This window comes from Mustela nivalis, assembly GCF_964662115.1.
Source record: "Mustela nivalis genome assembly, chromosome: 2".
NCBI lineage: Eukaryota > Metazoa > Chordata > Mammalia > Carnivora > Mustelidae > Mustela > Mustela nivalis.
Genome location: NC_139021.1, coordinates 83909750 through 83925821, shown reverse-complemented (window position 1 = coordinate 83925821; position 16072 = coordinate 83909750). Strand labels below are relative to the sequence as shown.

At 42.9% G+C, this 16072-nt stretch overlaps 1 pseudogene across 1 annotated transcript; it reads right to left on the bottom strand.

Moving 5' to 3' along the window:
• Positions 1-1214: 1214 nt before the first annotated feature.
• Positions 1215-14714, bottom strand: LOC309858716 (E3 ubiquitin-protein ligase TRIM32-like; annotated as a pseudogene). The gene is made up of 4 exons: positions 14499-14714; positions 4540-4619; positions 2239-3148; positions 1215-2018 (listed from the first exon to the last, which is right to left on the bottom strand). The product of its transcript is annotated as an E3 ubiquitin-protein ligase TRIM32-like (transcript).
• Between the last annotated feature and the right edge of the window lie 1358 nt (positions 14715-16072).

Here is a 16072-nt window from a genome sequence, read left to right as displayed (position 1 = left end):
CATTTCTACATCCTCAACTAGAATGTTGAATTTCTTTTGCCCGGGTTGACTGGTGTTAAAAAAAAAAAAAGGGGTGGGGTGGGGGAGGTTCCTGGGTGGCTCAGTCATTAAGTGTCTGCCTTTGGCTCAGGTCATGATCCCTGGGTCCTGGAATTGAACCCCCCATGAGGCTCCCTGCTTGGTGGGAAGCCTGCTTCTCCCTCTGCCTGACACTCCCCCTGCTTGTGCTCCCTCTCAAATAAATAAATAAAATCTGTGTCTCTCTGTCAAATAAATAAATAAAATCTTAAAAAAAAAAAAGGACCTAGGTGGAATGTAGCTTCTACCACAGATGTTATTTATTTATTTATTTATTTTAAGAAACGGTTATCAATTATTTAATTATTGATAGAGGAATGGAAATAAATCTCAAAACCAAATATCGTTCAGTCACTTGAGGAAACTATAGAATAAAGACCCAACAGTTTGGCTAATGAAAACAAGATGTGTCCACCTCCCCACTTGGCTGACCCTGGCCTGCATTGTACAGTTCTGCAGACAGCTCTTAGCATAGGTCAGTGGAGTGAGGTAAGCTGAAAAATGATGAGCTCTAGAGAGTATTCAAGCATGTTTGCTGACTGTATTGCATTTGTGTTTGCTTACTGCCACCTTTCTGTGTTTTGACGTAATTCCAATCTATACATCCCTGTAAAAGGCAATTGATTTCCAGGCAAAAGTCTTCAACACCAAACAACTAGAGTCAATCCATTCTCTATCACATCTGCAATTGAAGATCAATCCAAGATGGTACAAAGCGCCTAGAAGCAAGAGGTGCCGCTTCGCAAAAGGACTGTATACCTCCCTTGATGGCACTAAGTGAATGAGATTTTATGCTGGTGAAGGTGAAGACACCAGAATCATCATGCCACAGGGATACGATGTTTGCTTGTTTTGTAAGATTTTATTCTTTTATTTGACAGAGAGCAGGAGAGCACAGGCAGGGGGAACAGCAGGCAGAGGGAGAGGGAGAAGCAGGCTCCCTGCTAAGTACAGAGCCTGATGAGATGCTGGATCCCAGGACCCTGACGATCTCAGGACCCTGGGATCAAGCAAAGATAGACACTTAACTAACTGAACCACCCAGGTGCCCCAGGATATAATGTCGGAAATGAAAGGGGGAGCAGATCCCATTGGAGCACGCACACTGAATGCAGCAGAATTGAAGAGAAAGTTTGTCACATATGAAGCCCATTATAATAAGAGGGAAATATGAAATTAGGGTTATCAAAGCAACCCAGCTGCCTATTGGGGCCCATGGAGCCAATGGAGAAGCCACCTTCCAGGTGGTGCTCACTCTGCCAATTCTCCAGATTTTAGGCCCAAGCCGGTGAAGCAGATGAGCCCTCAGCATCACAGGTGACAAACTCTGGCCACACGGCAAGACAGTGGCAGCAGCGTTTGATCACCCCTGCTTCTCAGTCAACAATGAAGCACCAGAGCTCTCCACCTTCCCAATCAGTTACCACAAACTGGCTAGGTGGAGGGGCTGTGATACCCCTGGGTTGGCATGCAGTGGCCATCCAAGGTGTATACCTTGAGGGAGCTGTCGTAGCTGCCAGTCACACCAGGGTGCCCATGGCAGTTCATGACCACTGAGAGAGGAATGAGATTGGCCAGATCAGCCCCAAGGACGCTCAGCTCAAAACAACCAGGCCGCTAGGGCTGCTGTGGATCTCTTTCAAAAAGCCTTTCTGAGTGAAGATTTGTATACGGTAGTTGCCTCGGTCAGCAACCAGCTCTTCACCTTGACTGGCCACACAGAGACTGACTGAGGATTGAACATTCCTGGAACGCTGCCTTAGTCCCTATCTTTCTGAGAAGGAGGCACTGTGGGATACTGGCAACAGTCTCCAAGCCCAGTGCTGAGCCCAGGGCTGGCCACCACTTTCTCAAGACTCGTCCATCTCTCTAAGTGTAACTGAGTTGGAGGCAGCAGATGTTGCAGGCTCCAAAGTCCAGGAATCTTCCATGTTGACTGTCTGGAGCTTTAAAAAAATTTTTATTTATTTTAATTTAATTTACTTTAATTTATTTGACACACAGAGAGCGAGCACAAGTAGGCAGAGTAGCAGGCAGAGGGAAAGAGTGAGAAGCAGGCGCCCACCGAGCAGGGAACCTGACTCCGGGTTCGATCCCAGGACTCTGGGATCATGACCTGAGCCCAAGGTAGATGCTTAACAGACTGAGCCACCCAGGAGCCCCTTTCAAGGGCTTTTTAACAGCCTGTCTGATTTGGGCGGGGGAGGGGCACATAGCCAACCTGAGGAAGCTCCAAGGTCTGTAGGGTAAGCTCCCAAGGCAGGCTGGCAGTGAGCTCTGGGTCCTCCTCATCCGCTCTCTCCTCCGGTAGCCCTCCATCTGCCTGCTTGATCTTGGCCAGGAAGTGGTCACAGCGAGACAGAGCCTGTACCTCTGCCATGGTAAGCAGGTAAGTCTGCTCGTCTACCACTTGACTACTGGATTTCTCGATCTCAGCCTAAAAGCCTGTGAAGAACTTTTGAGAGCGAGTCAGCTCTTCCTGGACCCAGTGCTCCTCCGGCCCTCTTCCTGGAGAACTGCCTTATGCCTTGCCTGAAGGTCATTGGAGACCCCTTCCAAGGCGACCTCCCTCAGCTGCAGCTACCCCCTAAACTCCTGCCGACTTCTCTCCAAAGTCTTGACACCGCCCCTCAGCTGCATTTTGGGCAGGGAGTGGCCAGGGGGCCAGAGGGTGGGGGTCCGTCTCCGGGCCAGGCTCGCACAACACTACAGCACAATTCCCGCAGCCGCCGCCCACGGCACCCGCGCAGGAGCGGCCCCGCAGCCCTACTGACCCAACAGCACCAACGATCTTCAGCACTTTCAGGCTGTCTGTCAGCTGGGTGAGGCTGGTTATGCGGGTAGGGTTGCTGCACAAGGGACAGCAGCCACCACTGATGCTACTGGCCAAGAGCTTCTCCAAGCCCTGGCGGGAGATGCTTGGCCACTGTGCAGGCAGTTGGGCCGCTGCTCCTCTGTGAAAGACTCCGCGCAGATCCGGTGCTTCAGCATGTCCCCGGCGGCGTCCAGGTTCAGGTGAGAAGCTGCTGCTGCTGCTGCTGCAGTGGTGACTGCGCTTCCCTTGAGGGATCTGCTAACACAACCCAGAGCTGAAGAGTTTGGTGTTCATGCTCCAGAAGGTCAAATCCTGCTGACCACCTGTGGCTCTGATGTGTCCACTGCCACCTTCTACCACAGACGTTTGAATAAGGATGTTAGAAGTTGGAAGGGACTGGGGGGACATTTATGGGAATGGGCTGATCTGGGGACAGTGATAGGAAAATAATAGTGACAGGGACATGATATATAAACACAGATCAGCAAAGGGCCCCACTGCCTTGGATATTCTGTGCCTGACCTCCTGCCCTTCCTTCTGTGACAGGGGCCTTGGAGGTTGAGGGGCAGTACCCTCTGTACTTTAGCCCTCCTTGTGCAATAATTCATTTGTGTAGGCATCGGTTCATATATTCCTGTCTTACTGATCCAAAACCCTGGGGTAAGAGGGAAATATTTTTTAAAAAATTAATTTTGACATGAATTAACTTAAAACTTGCCTTGTCTTCAATGTTTGACGCTTCTGGGCTATAGCTGGTTCCTGGGTTTGCTTGCATTGATGGGCAAAGACCCTGGGTCATTTAGGCTAAAGTGATCATCTCCCTCTTCATGTCCAGGTAATCATCTCAGTTTTCCCTCCCTTTGACTTGAGTTGGGGAGGGCTGGGAGAGAGAGGGAGGGGGAGAGAGAAAGAGAATGAATGTGTGACTGGAGCTGAGTTATCCTGGCATCTCTCTTTAAAGGAGTTGAAGACTAACTTTAACTTCTGACAGGGAAGTATTCATAATAATTTAGCGTATTAAATTATAGCTAATTATAACTTTTTTGTTTGTTTCTGAAAGCTAGAAATAAGCCAACAAGACGTTTGGCCAAGTTTGTATTATACTTGTCTCTTGGGCAGTCAGTGTTATAGATTAGTGAGGTAAACCAACTAGGTCAGCTGATCCTCCTTTTAACTTTTCCTTCTTTAAAAAGTAAAAGCTGGAGAAAGGAACTGTGACCTCTGAGGCTGTTTAGATTCTGTGCAGTTTTCTGGAAAACATCTTCATTGTTCGGGGTGAGAGGTTGAAGGTTTATTTTTATGCATCTCCGTTTTTAGCTGCAGATCAACATTGCTGGCTCACGGTGGAAGCCCCTTTGTATGAAACGTCCCTTATTGCTTCTGTCCCTTGAGCATAGCATGTGCCAAATTATCATTCCTAATAGGCTGGTTGATCTTCTGGAGAGAGGAAACATCTTGATAACTCCCTGAGATATGTTATGTCAGAGAAAGTGTGTCATGGATCCTTGACAGCTCACAGAAGGGCATCGTTAGGGATGGAATGCCAGGTGCCAGGCCTTCCAGCTCACCTGCTCAGGGACTGTTACCCATCATATCTCATTACCCAACTGTGTACACTTGGCTGCCATTTTCTCAAAGACACTTACGCAGTGGTATTTGGTAACGACGTCAATTCTTTTCCTGTCTGACCTAGAAGATTACAGTGACTCAATGTTGGCTGGTCAACCTTAAAGATTAAATCGAGGACATTGGCTTAATGATTTTAACAGCTAGTGTAAAGGATTTCCCAAGTGTGAGAATCATAAAATAAAATAGGGTTGGGAATTTTATTCAATCTTAAAGAGAAAGTAAGTAACAGAGCTCAAGGTTTATTTTATGATTGTATTCCTTAAAAAATAAGCTTCGCATTTTAAAAGAATTAAACAGGAATATGATATAAGAGTCCAATGGAGAATCAGCATACCCTAAACTTATAAAATGCCCTACTGTGTGAATGGATATCTGATTTTATGTTGGAAACTATGTGAGAATCATTATAATCCTATGATTATGATAATTATTTTCTTAGTTGAATTCCTTTGGGTAAAACTTTTATTTGCTCTAGTTCAGTGTCTCTCAGACGTTCATATGCATAAGAATCTCCTGGGGAGTTTGTTTATAATGCAGATTCCTGGGCCTTATCCTGAGACCTCAGTAGATATGAAGTGGTCTCCGAGAATTTAAGTAAGCACTCTTGCTGACTCCAGTGCAAGAGTTGAGATGGAGACTTTTTAGCCAACACTTAACCACCCTCTGGATGCTGATAGAAAAATAAGGATTAATTAATTGCTGATGGCAAGTAAGCTTTATGAGTATACTGGCCTGAAAAAAAGATGCTCTTGAACTCTTTTACTCCATCTGGTGTTCTAGAGAGATGTACAGTTTGAAAAGAAAAGAATAGAGCCCTGGCATAAGATTTTTCTGTAGAGCTTGGTATATGGTTTAGAAATATTTAGAAATATGTCCTATAAAAAAATCCTGCCTGGAATATGCTGGGAACACGTCTATGATAAATGCCCTAGGATTCTGCATCCCAGCTTGAATGTGTCTGGTGTGGAGAACTTCATTGGTTAGCCCACAGTCTTTGTTATCCTGCCTGAAAATGGTGGGGCAGGAGCATCGGTGGTGGGGCTATGGTCCTGCTCAGGTAGGACTGGGGAAATGTCTGGGCAAGCTGGCTGCTGGGCTCTGAGTCACCTCATGGAACTCTGTGTGGGTGCTGGATTGCTGCACTCAGGTGAAAGAGGAGAAAGATGATTGTTAGCCAACTCCATTTTTCACAGAATGTGTCTTTCCTCAAATTTATGAAAAATCTTATTATTTCTCTTTGAGGAGAATCAGGCCAAATGATCTTACTTTTATGGATGGAGAGAAAAGAAAAAAAAAAAAGTCAACAATATAGATGCTTCTTTTCTGTTGGGATTTATTTTTCCTGCTGCTATTTTGGAAGGCAACAGTCATTTCAAGCTTCTTGGAAAAGTGTGGATGCTATATAAGATGACTGATTCCATCCTCAGTGTCTTCTGAGTCCTAAATCAATTGCTTACTTGACGTGGACACCTCATAGAAACTGTAAGCACAATGTGCTCAAAAGTAGGTGTGCTATTGAAATCCCAGTGACATCTTTTGCAGAAATAGAAAAAAAATTCTAAAATTCATATGGAATCTCAGATGACCCTGAATACCTAAAGTAATTTTGAAAAAGGAATACCCTGAATACCTAAAGTTGGGAGAGTAATACTTTCTGATTTCAAAAACAGAGTACAAAATCAAGCTACAGTATAGTACAATATGGTATAGTATGGCATAAAGCCACATAGAACAATGGAATAGAATAGACAGCTAGAAATAAACCCTTGCATATATGCTCAAATGATCTTTGAGAAGGTGCCAAGATCATTCAGTGGGAGAAGGGCAGACTCTTCAACAAATAGTGTTGGGAAAGAAATAGTGTTGGGATATCCATTTGTGAAAAAATGCAGCTGGATCATTTTCTTACATTATATTAAAAAATTAACTCAAAACAGATTAAAGACCTAAATGTAAGACCCCAAACTATAAAACTCCTAGAAGAAAACAGGGGAAAATCTTCATGACATTGGATTTGTCAATGATTTCTTAGATATGACATTGAAAATACAGGCAACAAAAGCAAGGAATAGACAAATAGGACCATGCCAAATTTACTTTTGTGTGTCAAAGGACACTATTAGCAGAGTGAAAGACTGCCTATGGAATGGAAGGAAGTAATTGTGTTTTGCAGTCTTTTATGAGATGGTCAGCCAGGTTCAACCAAAAAGGGACAAGGAGAGGGCAGGATAATAAGATTTATATAATCACAGGTCCTAGAGACAAGAGGCATGCTTTGCCATGCAAGGCCACATGGGGGGAGTGTCAAGGGAGCCAGTTCAACCTAGCAGATGGGGGGGCTGAGGACACTAATGCCTTTACTGGGGAATCAAGATGGAGTACACAAACAAAAGACAAACAAAAGGCATGAGGGGATTTCATTGGTGCATTTGAAGCTCATTAAGTCACAGTTAGGGGAGGATAAGAAAGTAACTTGTGGCAGGGACCAGCCTTATCACAGTGGTGCAACTGGTCACCTGGGCAAAGTGTTCACAGCCTCTTTGTGAGGTTGCTGAGGCAGCAAGAAAGTATGAAGTTGAAAAGTTTACAGTACAATTTGGAAATCATATATCTGATAAAGGGTTAATATCCAGAACATACAAAGAACTCTTACAACTCAGCAACCAAAAAAATCAAATAACCCATCAAAAAGGCAAAGGACTTGAATAGATATTTCTCCAAAGAATATACAAGTGGCCAAAAGACATATAAAATGTTACTCAACATCACTAATCATTAGAGAAATGCAAATAAAACTATGAGGAGATATCACCCTGCACTGATTAGGATGACTTCTATTAAAAAAACAAACAAACAAACAAACAAACAGAAAATAACAAACATTGGAAAGGATGCAGATAAATTGGAACCTTTATGTGCTAATGGTGACATTGTAAAATGGTGCCACCACTATGGAAAACAGGATGGCTGTTCTTCAAAAGATTGAAAAAAAAAAGAACTACCATTTGACTCAGCAATCTTATTTCTGGGTATATATCCAAAATAATAGAAAATATGGTCAGGAGGAGATATTTTCACACCCATGTTCATAGCGGCACTATTTACAATAACTGAGAGGTGGAAGCAACCCCAATATCCTTTGGTGGATGAATGGATAAAAAAAAATGTGATACATGCATACAATGGAATATTATTTGATCTTAACAAGGAAGGCAATTCTGTCACATGCTCTATCATGGATGAAACTTGAGAACATTATGCTAAGCGAAATAAGTTGGTTATAAGAAGAAAAATACAACATGATTCTATGTATATGAGAAACATAGAGTAGTCAGATTGGTAGAGAAAGCAAGTAGAATGGTGGCTGCCAAGTGATGGAGGAAGGGGGAAATGGGAAGTTATTTTTTAATGTGTACAGAGTTTCAGTTTTGCAAGATGAAAAAGTTCTGGTGATGGATGGTTATGGTTGCACAACAAGGTGAACATACTTAATACTACAGAGCTGTACACTTAAAATATTAAAATGTTAAAAAAAACCAACTAGGTGTATCATTGTGACCTCTTTCTTCTCTGTACCATGAAGATTATTTATTGTAAGTCACCAAACTAACTAAATGATGTAAGCAGAAAAGGAATGGATTACACATACACTGTTTAACTGATTTGACTTTTTCCCTATCTTAGCATGTCTGGTATCAGAAACCATCACACAATCTCACATCTGATAGTCATTTGTAGTGGGTAAAGTAGATGCTGCCCAGATCTTCCCTTCGAGTCTATCTTCTTGGAGTGGTGATAGAGGACAGCTCTCAGCTGGGTGTCCTTTTCTGTGATTTCCCTGCTGTTGGGAGGTTCTCCCTCACCCAAGGCTACACTCCACATTCAGTGACTAGTCTACACGGGAGTTCAGAGTTCTGGCTCCCTTCATGAAGGGCAACTCATGCTGAGTTCCCTAACTCTATTGCCGCTTAACTTCTCCCAATCCTGGGTCCTGCTGTCCTCATTTGTTTGCTATATATTTTCTGGGAGCCTTCCTCAATCAACCTTCTATACTCAGATCTCCTTGGAGGTTTTTTCCAAGAGAACCTGGCCTGATGGCTTGTCACCTTTTGATTGAGAATCTCTTTTTCTTTCTTAATGTTCCATGAAATAAAACTGTGACTGAACATTAATGGTGCTTAGAGTCTATAAAGTAAACTAGGAGTTAAACAAGTTGAAGAGTGGAGGAGGTGGAGAAGCAGACTGGTGGAGACTAGAACTCAAAAGGCCTTGTATACCACCATTCTATTGAGTTTAGACCTTACCTTGAAGGAAAGTAACATAAGCAAATTTGGTTTTTGGAGAGATTGCCTGGTTTGAGGGGTGAGTAGCAGATGGGAGAGATCAAGGTTCGGAGCAGAGGAAACAGAACAAGGATGTTGATATAGTTTACAGTAGGGAATGGTGGTGGTGAGTGATGCTAAGGAGTGGGTAGATGCAAGTCCTTCTAGAAGTGGAATTTACCAGATTGGGTGACCATTATGGCTAGGCAGATCTCTGGAAAGAAGAGACCCTGGCTTGGACACCGCATTTCAATAAGCCTAAGATGTGATTGCAGGATACACCATGATTTTATGTGCCACTGACAAAGAAAAAAATGTTCCCAATCAAACTATGGCCTGTTCTGAATTTGAAGACACATCCCAATCGCAGATATGTCAGAAATTGTGCTTATGAGAATAGTTTAAGATATCTGTTCTAGAACGTTCTCTTGCATTCCTAAGATTATGTTAGATACTCCTCTGAGTGTTTTCTAGCAATTGGTGTGCTTAGTCTTGTTATAGGCATCCCATTATCCGGATAGCATAAGCTTCATGGACAAACATCCATGTGCCTGGCTTAGTTGGATAAAAATCTGACCAGATCTCTTATGTTGTTTGTTGTCTCTTGTCCAGTTGATGGTTGGCTCCTTGGCAGAGCACCATTGCTTCCCCGGTAGCTGGTGCATCACCTGACACACTGAGCACAATAAATGTTTGTTGTGAGGATGAATGAACACATTGAAGGACTTTCCTCTTGTAGTTGAGGTCCAGTAACTCATCCTGGTCCAGATGCTTAGAACTTTATGCTTTAGGGGCGCCTGCGTGGCTCAGGGGTTAAGCGTCTGCCTTTGGCTCAGGTCATGATCTCAGGGTCCTGGGATCGAGCCCTACATCAAGCTCTCTGCTCAGCAGGGAGCCTGCTTTCCCTTTTCTCTCTGCCTGCCTCTCTGCCTACTTGTGATCTCTCTCTCTCTGTGTATCAGATTAATAAATAAAAATCTTAAAAAAAAAAAAAGAACTTCATGCTTCAGTGATTTTAAGAGAGCATGCCTCAAGATTTTTTGCTCCTTCTGACCATTTTGAGCTTAACTCTTGGATCAATCTGCCCAAACTACTGCTATAATTTTACCAGGGTCAAAATCTTTTAGGGGGCATCCTTGTCACCCACTAAGACAAGTCCTGTGTTTACTGACTCTTACCTGTCTAGTTCTGGCTCATCTTTCTAAACTCACTTTTTAAAAGATTTTATTTATTTATTTGAGAGAGAGTAGGAGAGAGAGAGGATGAGCAGACCAAGGGGGAGGAAGAAGCAGGCTCCCTGCTCAGTGGGAGCCTGATGGAGGACTTGATCCCAGGACCCCGGGATCATGACCTGAACCGAAGGCAGAGGCTTTAACCCACTGAGCCACCCAGGCACCCCTCTTTGGCCCATTTTTAAAAACAAATTTTGTATTGTTGTGTTTTAGGAGTTACTTGTGTGTTTTGAGTAATAGTTCTTTATCAAATGTTATCTTTTGCAAATATTTTCTCCCAGTTTCTGAGTTGTCTCTTCATCTCTTGACATTGTCTTTGGCACAGCACAAGTTTATAATCTGAACGAAATGCAGCTTATCCATTTTTTCCTTCATGGATTGCACCTTTGGTCTTTTATCTGAAGAGCATCATCAGACTCAAAGTCATCTAGGTTTTCTGAGAACTCTAATGTTTTGGTTTTTTCATGTCTGTAAAGGTTTTTATTCTATCTTCATACTTGACTTATAATTTGACTGGGTGTAGAGTTCCATTGGAATTTTGAAGTTGAGTAACACCCAGCTTTGTATTTGAGAATCTGATGACATTTGAATGTTTTTTCCTTGGACTGTTACCTGCTTTACCTCTCTATCTTCCCTTTACATGTAAGGAACAAAGTTTTCAATGATATACCTTTGTATGAATTAAAAAAATTAATTGTGGTGGGTATGTGTTGGGTCCTTTCAAGCCACTAACTCATTGGAGAAATTGTTCTGGCATTATTTTTTTTTATTTACCCCCCCTTTTTCTGTTTTATGTTTTCCCCCAGAGTACTACTTATCAGATGTTATAATGTCTGAATTGATCCACTAATTATCTTATTTATTTCCTACTTTCTATATATTTACATTCTTATTCTACTTTCTGGATATTTATTGGACTTGAACTTTCAGTATTCCATTGGATTTTTAAAATTTCAGTTCTGATATTGTGCTATCCATGGTCTCTTCTTTAATCTTTTAAAATATATATTATCTCTTATTCCCAAGATTATATATTAAGAGATAATATATATAAGATATATATTATCTCTTAATATATAATCTTGGGGCACCTGGCTGGCTCAGTTGATTGCATGTCTGACTCTTGGTTTTGGTTTGGGTCATGATCTTAGACTTGTGGGATTGAGCCTCACATCCATCTGGCTCCATGCTCAGCAGGGAGTCTGCTTCCCTTCTCCCTCTGCCCCTCCCCCTGCTCATGCACTTTCTCTCACTGGAATAAATAAATAAATCTTTAAAAAAGAAGTGTATGTATATATTCTCTTCTTTCTTTGAGGTTATTATGACTTCTTTTCTCTGTATTATTTTTGCTTCTTTTCTATTCTCCTCTCTCTCTTCTGTTTGTTTCAGTCTTGGTGATAAATATTTTCCCTTGGCCCCACAAATCTATACTCAAAGTCACTCAGATTCATCCCTCTGCTTTTTGTCAAGGAGGCTGTATCAACAACAGGCTCCTATGCCCTTTGGAATCTCTGTGGGCTGGGCCTGTGGGAAAGCTGGACAGAAGAGAATGAATTTGGGGTCTTGGCTCCCACAGACAACCCACCGCCAAGATTCTCCTACCAAAAGCCACAGTTCTGGGTGATTAGACTCTCCATACAGCTACATTCTCCAGATTTTGGCAGCTCCTCCTTCCTACTTACTCACCCTGAGCCCTGTTTATTTTTGCCAACTGTCCCTTTGTTAAGTTATCCTTAAATTTCCAGATTTGGGTGTGCCATCTGTTTTCTTTCAGATTTCTAATTGCTGTTGTCATTTTTGTATATAAGGATTTCTTCAAAGGCATGGTGATCTTCAGCTGTCCCTTCATAGCTAAGAGCTGGTGGGAAGTCCTGCCATATTGTAGGGGCTTGTTGCCTGATGAGCCTCACTATAAAGAAATAGGGGACTATCATTTCTTTTTCTTTCTTTCTTTCTTTAAAAAAAAAAAGATTTTATTTATTTATTTATTTGACAGAGAGAGAGACATAGTGAGGGAGGGAACACAGGAGGGAGAATGGGAGAGGGAGAGCAGGCTTCCTGCTGAATAGGAAGCCTGATGCGGGGCTTGATCCCACTACCCTGGAATCATGTCCTGAGCTGAAGGCAGACGTTTAATGACTGAGCCACCCAGGCTCCCTGGGGACAATCATTCCCTTGGTGTACTCCCAAATGTCACCATCTGGATATATTTTCTCTTGGACTTTCATCCGAGAATAATAATACTCTAATCTCCCATTGATGAGGGGATGGAGGGAGAGGTGGCCCTAAGCATGGCTAAGAGGAGAAACAGCAGAGGGCTCGAACACAAAGGCCCACAGGTGGACCTGCACCAGACGCGCCATGTGGGAACATCCCCTTCCAGCCTGGTCCTGGCTCTGGTCTTGGAGGGGACGGTGGGAAGGAGCTACTCCTGTTATGGGAGAATGGGAGGCAGACCTAGGGTCTGGGTCTTCTGTGTCCAGAATTTCACACAGTTTCCTGTTTTGAACAGCACCCTCTCCTTGCCTTCTGTGAGAAGTTCCCTGGGATGGACTGGCCTTCTAAGTCAGTTACCTTCTCCCACATCGTATCTAAACAATTTTCTGACATTTCTTGTCTGAAATTTCTTGTCTCCTCTTCGTTCTTTTTATAATTTGGGGTATATGTATTTTCTCTCCTGTCATTTGGCAGGATTTTAGAAAAGAGAAGATGGGCACCTAGGTGGCTAAGTTGGTTAAGCAACTGTCTTCAGCTCATGTCATGTTTCCAGGGTCCTGGGATTAAGCCCCACATCTGGCTCCTTGCTCAGCAGGGAGCCTGCTTCTCCCTCTCCCTCAATCAGCTACTCTGCCTGCTTGTGTTCTCGCTCTCTCTCTCTCTGTTAAATAAATAAATAAAAATTCTTAAAAGAAAGAAAAAAAAGAAAAAATTGGATTTCTTTAAAATTAAAAAAAAGAGAAGAAATGAATGTTTATAAAAGCCACTGTTTTGAAAAAAAAAAAAAAAACATTTTGTAAGCAAAAGCAAGAGACAGTATGGTTCAAAAATAGATCCAGCTCTGTGACTTTATTTTCTTCCCTGTAAAAAGGAGAGGAATGTAAGGTTTTTTAAAAAAAAAAAAAAAAAAAAAAAGATTTATTTCTTTATTTTGGGGAGAGAGAGAGTGTGTGTGTGCATGTGCATGTGAGAGAGTGTGCAGGGTATGGAGGGGCATAGGGAAGGGGAGAGGTAGAATCTGAAGCAGGCTCCCTGCTGAGTGCAGAGTCCCAGGTGCAGCTCCATCCCATAACTCTGAGATCATGACTTGAGCAGAAATCAGGAGTAGGACGCTTACCTGACTGAGTCACCTAGGCACCCCAAACAGCATCTTCTTTACAGAAAGTTAAATTAGTTACTATTACAGAGTTCTTAAAACAGTATATGGTACATAGTAAGCACTACTTATAAAAAACAGCACAACACATTTGACTTCAAAATATTCTGTTAATAGAACATTTGTGAACAAAAAGACCCTGGTGCAGGGTTTTGAGACGCTTTTACACAATCCCTGGGAAGCTGGTTCTACCAGGAACTGGGGTTGGAACAATCCAGAGACAGATTATCTGGGGTCACAGTTGGGGGGAACAGGACGAGGAAGGTGGGCAGATAAATTCTGCTGCCCTTTCACGGAAAAGGCATGAAGGAGAGAGGCTGAGGCAAGTCTGCAGGAGAGGGAAGGTGGAGCAATGGGAACGTGTAACCTTCTCTGGGCTCCGCGGGTGCTCTTATCCTTTTGGGTGACGCCCAGGCTGGAAGGTGCAGCTTGGACAACACTGCAACCTGGAACGATAGTATCCTGCCCAGAATGCTCTGGTAGAATTCATCAAGAGACCACCTGTCGGAACAGGAAATAACTATGCACTTGAAAGACCTACTGCTTAAAGCAGTATTGCTGAAAATACAGAAACGATTTGAGAAAATCAATCAGTACATGTGTAGGCTGTGCTGAGCATTGGAAATAAGTGTGAGATGTTTTAAAGAATAAAAGACAAGATCAACTTAGTTTGATTTCAAATGCTCGAGCAATAGGTGCATATTGTAAACATGGCCTGGTTTAATTGTGAAAATACTGCCTCTCTAATGGTCTTACTGATTCTTCCACGAAATATTAACTGAGCACCATATCCATGAAAGACAGTGTAATGATGTTAAAAGGAAAGATCCAGCTGTCCTTTTCTCTAAGCGGTTTTCGTCTAAAAGAGACATTAGCATACGTCCCTGAATCAAGGTAACATATTGATGAGCAGTAAAGTTTATTGATGTGATAAAATTCAGTGGAAGAAGAAATAACTATAAACTGAGCTGATCAGTAAGAATGTGGGACCAATGGGATAAGACCTGGGGTTTTTTCCTCTCTGCTTTGAGTCCTGGCCACTGACTCACCCTCCGGTCAAGCTGCTCCAAAGCAGCGCTGAAACACATGTGTTCCTGCAAGTCATCCCATGTCTGACTCCAGACCTTAAAGCAGCTGATCCTTTTCTTTGCAGTGCTCTTCCTCCCATGGCCAGGGTCAGGGAGCTCCCCAACCAATGAAGTCTCAGCTTTGACGCCGACTTCTCTGGGGACCCCTCTGACCACCCGTGACTTGAGAAGGGACATTGTCCCCCTTTGTATCATAATTTAATATATGCCAGCCAAACAAAGTATTCATATCTTTATTGAATTCAATTAAAACAGACCTGCATGGTATACTGTGTAACATTCACTATATACACAGGGCTTAGGCAGTGAAAGATGATTCTAGATGTGCTGATTACCCAACTATTAGTAAACTATGAATAGTGCCAGTGATGTCCAACATAGATTAACAGTCTGTTTCCTAAAGGTAAGGGCCTTTTGCTTGCTTGTTTGTTTTTGTTTTTGTGTTTTTTACATATTCCTCTAGCACCCCTGCTTATCAGTTGCATTACTTAGCACAGTGTATTATAATTGGACATTTAAACTCTGGATCTCTTGCTAGACAGTGGGCTGTTTGCGGTGGGTCTCTTTGACAGTTGTCATTCTGGCACTGGTACCTGACACAGATTCATGTTGAGGGCATACTAGGCAAGGAGAACAACAAAAGGAAAATGTGTGTGGATGTGTGTGCATGTGTGTGTGTGCCTCCTGTGTGTGGCAAGGCATGTTCAGCTTTGAACCTGGGGGGAGCAGCCAGTAAGCTGGCATGGGTTCCCAGGGGCAGAGAGTGGACGGTGGGTAGGGAAAGCAAGTTCCAGCCTGCGGATGAAGGTGGTAGTCTATGGTCTGAAAATTCCTCTTTGCCTCGATCTGTGGTTTGAGAACCAGCAGCAGCAACATCACCAGGCAGTTTGTCACAGGCCCCACCTGGGCCCCACTGGATCCCAGTGGCCTTTTCCCAAGCTCCTCAGGGGACTTGCTTGAAACTTTAAGTGTAAGACTCATGTCCCAGATGATGCCAAGACCTCCCCAACCCCACCAACCTTACTGTAAATTATGTCTGATGGCTGCTTACTTCAACACTCCTAATACTTTTATATATTGAATTTTCCATCCCTCTTGCAAATTGTTGAAAAAGAGAAAAGGTTGAAAAAAATACCTGAGAAAATAATTTCCTTTCAGAGAGCAAAGACTGTTCTTCTTTATCAAAACTTTTTTAGGGGCACCTGGGTGGCTCAGTCATTAAGTGTCTGCCTTTGGCTCGGGTCATGATCTCAGGGTCCTGGGATTGAGCCCTGCATTGGGCTCTCTGCTCAGTGGGAGGCCTGCTTCCCCCTCTCTCTCTGCTTGTGTTCCCTCTCTTGCTGTGTCTCTCTCTGTCAAATAAATAAATAAAATCTTAAAAAAAATATTTTTTAGATTTATTTATTTGAGGAGGGTCGAGAGAGAGACCCCACAGAGGGAGAGGGAGGAGAGATTCTCTGCCAAGCAAGGAGCCTGAAGTGGAACACTTTCTTCATCTGACGGAGCAGAGCCAGACTAAATGAGTTCGTATAACA